The following is an 8,894-nucleotide window of genomic DNA, read 5'->3' on the forward strand; positions in this document are numbered from 1 at the left end:
CACACAACCACACGCAACCACCACACACAAGCACCACACACAACCACACACCACACACAAGCACCACACACAAGCACCACACAAGCACCACACACAAGCACCACACACAAGCACCATGCACAACCACGATGCACAACCACGATGCACAACCACGATGCACAACCAACATGCACAACCACCATGCACAACCACCATGCACAACCACCACGCACAACCACCACGCACAACCACCACACAAACACCACAAACACCACACACAAACACACCACACACAACCACCACACACAAACCCCACACAACCACCACACACAACCACCACACACAACCACCACACACAACCGCCATACACAACCACCACACACAAACCCCACACAAACACCACACACAAACACCACACACAAAGAGGCTGGAGAAAATGAATGATTTTAATGATAAACGAAGCTTCTCATCAGAGAGCGTAATTATCAGGGCAAATGAAAACCTGTGTACAAGAAAGATGATAAATTAGGCACATGTGCAACTCTTGGGTATCTTTATTGAGAATGAGGTAATCAGTCCCTCAACCTTGAGTCGATGTGTTCAGTCCATCAATCAATCAAGATTGATGGACTGAACACATCGACTCAAGGTTGAGGGACTGATTACCTCATTCTCAATAAAGATACCCAAGAGTTGCACATGTGTCTAATTTATCAACATGTCGGTTCTCTGAACCATTCATCTACAAATACAAGAAAGATGTTAAAAGCTTCGTGATTACACTGTCTCGCCAGCACCATACAACACAGCTCACACATTATTATTAGTAGTAGTAGTGGTAGTTGTAGTAGTAGTGATAGTAGTAGTCGTGATAGTAGCAGTAGTAGGGATGGTGATAATAATAGGAGTTATAATACAGTATCAATAGGAATAGAAATAGTAGTACTGGTCGTAGACTTTGTAGTAGTAATAGTAGTAGTAGTAGTTTTACCAGCATCAGTAGTAGTAATGGTAGTACCATTAGTCGCAGCAGCATTTTAATTATATTCTCGAGGAAGCGCTAAACTTTCAACTGGTTCACATAGCGTCTGGGAAAAATGGGAGGCAATCAGATCTGAGTCAAGAGATTAGAGTGTAGCTCATTTTACTCGGATCAAGAGCCCTTCACAGGCTTCAAGGTACCTCCCTCCCGTTAAGGGGATGGAATCAAACTGGTGATGGAAGAGGAAGTCATTTAAACCAGAAATAAAGGCAAATTAAAGCTAGAAATGAAATTTGCTTGATTAATGCATTGTAAAAAAATATCAATTTTATCAGTAATATCGATATTAATATCGATAATATCAATATTATTATTGATATTAATATTGACAAGTTTGATGGACTGAACACATCGACTCCAGGTTGAGGGACTGATTACCTCATTCTCCTCCTCTCCTTATGCCTTCCTCTTTGTATTGGACTGAAGAAGCCACTGTGTGGCGAAACGTTTCCTGAATAAAGATTCCCATATGCTGCATAAGTGTCTCAATCTTCGATATTAATATTGATATTATCGATATTAATATTGATATTATCGATATTAATATTGATATTATCGATATTAATATCGATATTATCGATATTAATATCGATATTGATATTAATATCGATATTATTGATATTAATATCGATATTATTGATATTAATATCGATATTATTGATATTAATATCGATATTATTGATATTAATATCGATATTATTGATATTAATATCGATATTATTGATATTAATATCGATATTATTGATATTAATATCGATATTATTGATATTAATATCGATATTATTGATATTAATATCGATATTATTGATATTAATATCGATATTATTGATATTAATATCAATAATTGTTACGACTTAATCTTCACCGTAACAATGGGCACAAATAACTCCATTTTTTTGTTAGTTTTATTTTATTACCAATCATTTAGCTTCAGGGGTATTTGGTTAGTGAATTAAAATAACCACAAGCAATTATAAATGAAATACTATACAGCAAGAAACCCAATCTTACGTTCAAATTCTCATTAACAGAGTATGATACAATAATTTCAATTAATAATCAACTAATCTCACCCTTTAACTCTTTTAGAAAGGTCTGGGGTAACGAAATAGTTATCTTTCATAAGTGACATGAATTACCAGACTTCAGGAAACTAATGGCAAATGAAAGACAATAGACTTGGTATAAAGTTTTAGTTTAAGCTAGGAGCTTTGTGTTGAAGACCCGTACCTAGTCAGAGCTAGGAGCTGACTGCCTCACTCAACTACTACATAGTATGACTTCAGCTCTGCCAGAAGACCCGTACCGAGTCAGAGCTAGGAGCTGACTGCCTCACTCAACTACTACATAGTATGACTTCAGCTCTGCCAGAAGACCCGTACCGAGTCAGAGCTAGGAGCTGACTGCCTCACTCAACTACTACATAGTATGACTTCAGCTCTGCCAGAAGACCCGTACCGAGTCAGAGCTAGGAGCTGACTGACTCACTCAACTACTACATAGTATGACTTCAGCTCTGCCAGAAGACCCGTACCGAGTCAGAGCTAGGAGCTGACTGACTCACTCAACTACTACATAGTATGACTTCAGCTCTGCCAGAAGACCCGTACTGAGTCAGAGCTAGGAGCTGACTGACTCACTCAACTACTACATATTATTATTATTATAATCAAGGGGGAAGCGCTAAACCTGGAGGATTATACAGCGCCTGTGGGGGGGGATGTGGAAGGCATTCAGGCTTAATTCGGGGAACTGGAGCACAGATCCAATTCCCTAAATCAAGAGCCCCTCACCAACATCAAGGAACCTTCCTTGAGGGGAACTACTACATAGTATAACTTCAGCTCTGCCAGAAGACCCGTACCTAGTCAGAGCTAGCAGCTGACTGCCTCACTCAACTACTACATAGTATAACTTCAGCTCTGCCAGAAGACCCGTACCGAGTCAGAGCTAGGAGCTGACTGCCTCACTCAACTACTACATAGTATGACTTCAGCTCTGCCAGAAGACCCGTACCGAGTCAGAGCTAGGAGCTGACTGCCTCACTCAACTACTACATAGTATGACTTCAGCTCTGCCAGAAGACCCGTACCGAGTCAGAGCTAGGAGCTGACTGCCTCACTCAACTACTACATAGTATGACTTCAGCTCTGCCAGAAGACCCGTACCGAGTCAGAGCTAGCAGCTGACTGACTCACTCAACTACTACATAGTATGACTTCAGCTCTGCCAGAAGACCCGTACCGAGTCAGAGCTAGCAGCTGACTGACTCACTCAACTACTACATAGTATGACTTCAGCTCTGCCAGAAGACCCGTACCGAGTCAGAGCTAGGAGCTGACTGCCTCACTCAACTACTACATAGTATGACTTCAGCTCTGCCAGAAGACCCGTACCGAGTCAGAGCTAGCAGCTGACTGACTCACTCAACTACTACATAGTATGACTTCAGCTCTGCCAGAAGACCCGTACCGAGTCAGAGCTAGGAGCTGACTGCCTCACTCAACTACTACATAGTATGACTTCAGCTCTGCCAGAAGACCCGTACCGAGTCAGAGCTAGGAGCTGACTGACTCACTCAACTACTACATAGTATGACTTCAGCTCTGCCAGAAGACCCGTACCTAGTCAGAGCTAGGAGCTGACTGCCTCACTCAACTACTACATAGTATGACTTCAGCTCTGCCAGAAGACCCGTACCGAGTCAGAGCTAGGAGCTGACTGCCTCACTCAACTACTACATAGTATGACTTCAGCTCGGCCAGAAGACCCGTACCGAGTCAGAGCTAGGAGCTGACTGACTCACTCAACTACTACATAGTATGACTTCAGCTCTGCCAGAAGACCCGTACCGAGTCAGAGCTAGGAGCTGACTGACTCACTCAACTACTACATAGTATGACTTCAGCTCGGCCAGAAGGCGACGCGTGGCGTCAATTCTAGAACCACCAATTGGTCACTACAGTAGTGGTTACACATTCGTAATACCTAACCTAATAATAATATATAATTATAATAATCATGGGGAAAGATATATAATACAATGAGAGTACTTTTGATTCATACTGTACCCGATAATAATATATAGTCGAACCTGCTTTATCTAGCTAGTTATAAAGTGGTTCGCGATATATTATTACAGAACTTATTTTAACCAGGCCTTTTATTTTTGTATATAATGGAGTGAAGTAGGGGCGCGTAACAATAATATCGATATTAATATAGATACTATCAATATTAATATCAATATCGATATTAATATCAATAATTATTATTTTTTATTATCACACTGGCCGATTCCCACCAAGGCAGGGTGGCCCAAAAAAGAAAAACTTTCACCATCATTCACTCCATCACTGTCTTGCCAGAAGGGTGCTTTACACTACAGTTATAAAACTGCAACATTAACACCCGTCCTTCAGAGTGCAGGCACTGTACTTCCCATCTCCAGGACTCGAGTCCGGCCTGCCGGTTTAACGTTTCACTCGTGTAGTATTGGGCTCTGTGAAGATCTTTACCAAGTGATGTTTCACTCACTGTTGAGTTTGATCACGTTATGTTGCGGGGCCAGGAGCTGTGACTCGACCCTTGCAACTACATATAGGTGAGTACTGTGTAGAGCTTTATCAAGTAATGTTTTCCTGGGTGGAGAGCTTTATCAAGTAATGTTTTCCTGGGTGGAGAGCTTTATCAAGTGTCTCGCTCGGTTTAAAGCTTCAGCAAATAATGCTTTGCTTTTTGTATGTCTATACATAGAACTTTATTAAGTAAAGTACCATTTTGCTTGTTTTTTTCAAAGTTCCACTCGGTTTAGAGCTTTATCACTGTTTTACTCTGTGTAGAGCTCTACCAAGTCATTTTTACTCGTGGAGAGCTTTATTGAGTCACGTTTCCCTCTATGTAGAGCTTTATGGAGTCACGTTCCCCTCAAGTCATGTTTCGCTCTGAGTAGAACTTTATCAGATCAAATATTGCTCTGTATAGAGCTTTACCAAGTCTAACGTAAAAGCTTGACACAGGAAGAATCGTTGCCAGAGTTAGAGCTTGCCCTCCGTTCACGTATTTGGCTCTGTAATCTGTGGCTTTTCTTGACTACTGCTCATGGTAAGCCATGTACATCCAAGACGGAGCTTAAAGAACCAAAAGCCACAATAAAGTGGCTGCAACAACGCACAAACAGCCAGCATTTAGGAGACGGGGAAGTATTGGCAACTTTTCGGAACGACTTGGACAACTGCCAAGTTGAAAGAGGTTGCAAAACGAGGTCTCAAACTCAATTAAGTGGACCAGCAAGGTGAACTATCTGTTTAGGTAAATAGCTAGGTCGATTACCTAGTATCTATGAATGTGGTAGGGTCGACTACCTATGTGAGAAGGCAGTTTGGTTGACTAGTACGGTCGACTACATCAGAAGGAAGTCTGGTCGACTACCTAGTTAGGCAGGCAGTATTATGACATAAATGGTATAGATTACATAAGTGGTATATAATATCGACAAGTTGGTCTGTATGACGTATGTATAACACCTGGGTATCTTATTCATCAGTTTGTTTGAACTGTGTACCCATAATGCATTGCTAATTGTGTCCATCACAGCAACGCCGCCATGGAATCTCGATATAGGTATTTTCTGCAACTGTATTGCTATACAAGTGCTTGGCATGATCTAATTTCATTAGTGGACCCTGCCCATCTGTGACACCCTCCCAAACTGCTGCACCTCAGCTCATCTCTACCTTCAGTATATAGTCTCCATCCCCATGCTTTTGCTTTGGGATAAGAGACTAAAAACCTCAAAATTACCTAACCACTGCAGTCACAATCTCCCTCAATTCTTTTCTCTATTTGACTGAAGAAGCCTGTTGTGTAGGCGAAACGTTTAGGGCAATATAACAATACCAAGTGGCGGGAACCATTAGCCTGGTCATGCACCTGGCCGCGGGGGGGGGGGGGGGTTGACCCCCGGAACACCACGTCTATGCTTTCCAGGAAACCTAACATGGGCAATAGTTTTATCATAGGTCACCTGGGCAAGACAATAGTTGCCTGAACCCTTCCCCCGGTACAGGAAACCAGGTGTGAAAAGTTGAAATCAATAAGGTGAGGCGTTCTCAAGGTATGAACTAATGTTTGGAGGACGAGAAGAAATTCTGAAAATTCAGGCAACCAAAAAAGTTTTCACCTCGAGGATTAACAATAATAATAATAATAATAATAATAATAATAATGAAAATATAATTATTTTATATTACTAAAACATTAAAATAATTATAATATAAAACAATATAATATACAGAATAACTGTGAAAAAATAGTGAATTTCCAAGCGATTTCGTGATTTCTCACATTATCAAGGAACTGTAAAATTAAAAAAATCACCAGAAGGCATTTAAGGACGAGACTACACATCGCAGTTAGTTTACAACACCTGACCCTTTATGATATAGGCAGGTGGTCAAGGACTTGTCGGACACAGATCATAAAATATATCTTAAATTCTTCCCAAATTTTATTAATTATAAATTAATTCAATTTGTATAATTCTAAAGCAATATTCATATTAATTTTAAAATTAATATAACTGAGATTGCTTCCTGAAGGCTCTGACTGAAAGGTATAACCTGAATAATCCCCGAAGCTTATGATAACTTTTCGGTCCGACCATTAACTAGTGCGAGTAGTTCATGGTCCAAACGGGACCGAAACGACGTCATCAGTTTCAGTCCCCTACGTGCTAACTTGGGATACTCCCTCAAGGTGTGGCTGAAGGGAATACCAGAGAATACTTTCTGAAGGTGCACTCTGAAGGGTATTCCTAGGCATTATTTAATTAAAATTAAAATTCAAAGTTTATTCTCTATAAGGATTACAATGCTGAGTTTACAGAAATTTGGTTATTGTTTGGTTTACATGTAGTAAAATTGTGATTACAGAGTGTACCACTAGAACACCTAGCATGGCTAGGCATTACAGAGTGTACCACTAGAACACCTAGCATGGCTAGGCATTTCGGGCAGACTTAGTTTTATTCTTAAATGTAAAATATTACAAATTATGGGGTAAGTTGGTATTATGGCTAAGTGACTAAATACTAGTTTGTGAGTTTAGCAATGTGAATGCTTTTGTTTTGGCACAGTACATAGTTTCAGTATTGGAGTATCACAGGATTCATTATTTTAAGATTGAGATTAATATTTCTGTTTATGGTCAAATGAGTGAGTGAGTGTAAGTGTTAACCACCAGGTGGTATTCGTGTAGTTAGTTGACGGGGCGTATCAGGGAGATAAGATGTTTTCTAATGGTAGTTTTGAAGGTGATGAATGTGTCTGCAGTTCTAGAGTTCTCAGGTAGGGTATTCCAGATTTTAGGGCCTTTGACATACATTGAATTTTTGTAAAGGTTTAGTCGGACACGGGGAATGTCGTAGAGATGTTTGTTTCTGGTGTTATGCCTGTGGGTTCTGTCAACTATCAAGAAAGCGTTTTAGGTCAAGGTTGATATTAGAGTTTAAGGCCCTGTAGATATAGATTGCACAGTAGTAAGTGTGGATGTACTGAACTGGGAGTAAGTTTAGATCTTTGTGGGTGAAGGTATAAAAGAAAATACTTCCTGAAGGTGTGCTGAAGGGTATAATTAGAGCGAGGATAAAAAGTATTAGTATTTAACAAATACTGGTATTTAATAAGTATTGGTATTTACCTTCCAGGTGAGTGACAGCGCATCACGAACCAGTTACCACACTATCAGTTAGGTAAGTACATGGTATAAACCTTGGTAATAAATACCGACAAGTTGGTTTAGAAAGACACGTAAGCAAACACTATAACATATTTATTTATTTTATTTATTAGAAAACGTTTCGGTCCTGGGACCTTGATCAAGGTCCCAGGACCGAAACGTTTTCTAATAAATATGTTATAGTGTTTGCTTACGTGTCTTTCTAAACCAGGTAAGTACATGTTTTTTTCACTCGATATCATTGATATAGCTTGTCACCTTTACTAATTTGTTAGTGTGTGAGTAAACGAATAATTGCAATGAGAATTGAAATCAATTGCTGGTGATCTAGACGTTACACTTCTATGTATCTGTTTTCGTTACGGAGGGCGTCATTTTCATCTCGCCAAGAGGTGATTATAATCCCCTACTTCCCTCCAGAGGGACGTGGACTTCCCTCCAGAGGGACGTGGACTTCCCTCCAGAGGGACGTGGACTTCCCTCCAGAGGGACGTGGACTTCCCTCCAGAGGGACGTGGACTTCCCTCCAGAGGGACGTGGACTTCCCTCCAGAGGGACGTGAACTTCCCTCCAGAGGGACGTGGACTTCCCTCCAGAGGGACGTGGACCTCCCTCCAGAGGGACGTGGACCTCCCTCCAGAGGGACGTGGACCTCCCTCCAGAGGGACGTGGACTTCCCTCCAGAGGGACGTGGACTTCCCTCCAGAGGGACGTGGACTTCCCTCCAGAGGGACGTGGACTTCCCTCCACAGGGACGTGGACTTCCCTCCAGAGGGACGTGGACTTCCCTCCAGAGGGACGTGGACTTCCCTCCAGAGGGACGTGGACTTCCCTCCAGAGGGACGTGGACTTCCCTCCAGAGGGACGTGGACTTCCCTCCAGAGGGACGTGGACTTCCCTCCAGAGGGACGTGGACTTCCCTCCAGAGGGACGTGGACTTCCCTCCAGAGGGACGTGGACTTCCCTCCAGAGGGACGTGAACACCGCAGACTCCAGGGTCGTGCCCTGGACTGAGACGGCATCATACCTCTGCTTTTCAGAGGGAGTCAATTATAACTTCTCATTTCTCGTTAAACGTGATGCAGTCACTCACCTGTAAGTCAAGAAGGACATCAAAGATTTTCTTCCCCTGAGT

The 8,894-nt window shown here is 41.6% G+C and overlaps 1 long non-coding RNA gene across 1 annotated transcript in view; it reads left to right on the forward strand.

Moving 5' to 3' along the window:
- The window catches only part of LOC138855366 (uncharacterized), a 134,705-nt gene extending 126,877 nt beyond the window's left edge, over window positions 1–7,828 (forward strand). The window contains exon 3 of the long non-coding RNA XR_011394595.1: window positions 7,728–7,828. This is a non-coding gene — a long non-coding RNA (uncharacterized lncRNA). The remainder of the gene's footprint in view (window positions 1–7,727) is intronic.
- The last annotated feature ends 1,066 nt before the right edge of the window (window positions 7,829–8,894 follow it).

This window comes from Cherax quadricarinatus, chromosome 91 (genome assembly GCF_038502225.1).
Source record: "Cherax quadricarinatus isolate ZL_2023a chromosome 91, ASM3850222v1, whole genome shotgun sequence".
NCBI classification, from domain to species: Eukaryota; Metazoa; Arthropoda; class Malacostraca; order Decapoda; family Parastacidae; genus Cherax; species Cherax quadricarinatus.